This window comes from Bison bison, unplaced genomic scaffold (assembly GCF_000754665.1).
Source record: "Bison bison bison isolate TAMUID 2011002044 unplaced genomic scaffold, Bison_UMD1.0 scf7180017864145, whole genome shotgun sequence".
In the NCBI taxonomy this organism is placed as follows: domain Eukaryota; kingdom Metazoa; phylum Chordata; class Mammalia; order Artiodactyla; family Bovidae; genus Bison; species Bison bison.
Genome location: NW_011494717.1, coordinates 6508598 through 6509349, shown reverse-complemented (window position 1 = coordinate 6509349; position 752 = coordinate 6508598). Strand labels below are relative to the sequence as shown.

Genomic DNA, 752 nt, shown 5'->3' with positions numbered 1-752 from the left:
TGAGCCGCGCGCAAGTGCGCTCCCACGACCGCGTCAGGCTGAGAGGGAACCTGGTAAGCAGTAGCGCCCGCGCCCGCGGGTAGATCCGGTTTGCGGGCGAAGCTAGAGCGCTTCTCGGTGATGGGCAGCTGCCACAGCCAGTAGCTGGGGCTAGTCGCCCTCTCGCCCCGCCTTCCCCCTGCGTCCGTTGACGGCCGCCTGCGCCTCAAGCCAGGCCTTGGTGGAGCGTTGGGCTCCTTTTCCGAGAGGCTGCTGACTTCAGTGGGTCTGCCCGCGCCGCTCTTCCCTAAGCCCTCAGTGCCTCCTGTGTGTCTCCCCTTCAGACAACCAGACCGGATTTAAACCACCCCCCGCTCTCTCAGTAACCGCTCCAGGGAACTGTCGAGGGCCAAATCACCACGATGGGAGTGGCGGACTAGGGACGCCTGCGCTTAGGATCTCTTGGAAGGACGAGTGTTTGTGGAACTCGTCCCCTATGAGCACCGTCCAAGAAGACTTGGAAACTTGTAGGAAAAATGTCGCTCTAGGTTCCATAAGGTGTTTCTGTGTGCTGTGCTTGGTCGCGCAGTCGTGTCCGACTCTTCGCGACCCCGGGGACTGTAGCCCGCCAGGCTCCTCTGTCCATGGGGATTCTCCAGGCAAGAATACCGGAGTGGGTTGCCATACCCTCCACCAGGGGATCTTCCCAACCCAGGGATCGAACCCAGGTCTCCCGCATTGCAGGTGGATTCTTTACGTCTGAGCCACCAGGG

The 752-nt window shown here is 61.7% G+C and overlaps 2 protein-coding genes across 5 annotated transcripts in view; one reads left to right on the top strand and one right to left on the bottom strand.

Annotated features, from left to right (window-relative positions):
* The window catches only part of FAM228B (family with sequence similarity 228, member B), a 43023-nt gene that overhangs the window by 27698 nt on the left and 14573 nt on the right, over nucleotides 1–752 (bottom strand). The window contains exon 1 of one of the 3 annotated variants that reach the window (XM_010840546.1): nucleotides 51–126. The exons of the other annotated variants lie outside the window; for them this stretch is intronic. The gene's annotated coding sequence lies outside the window, so the exon portion shown is untranslated. Of the gene's footprint in view, nucleotides 1–50; nucleotides 127–752 lie in introns of those variants that run through there. 3 annotated transcript variants of the gene reach the window in all.
* The window catches only part of PFN4 (profilin family, member 4), a 7902-nt gene that overhangs the window by 659 nt on the left and 6491 nt on the right, over nucleotides 1–752 (top strand). The gene's annotated exons all lie outside the window — the stretch shown is intronic.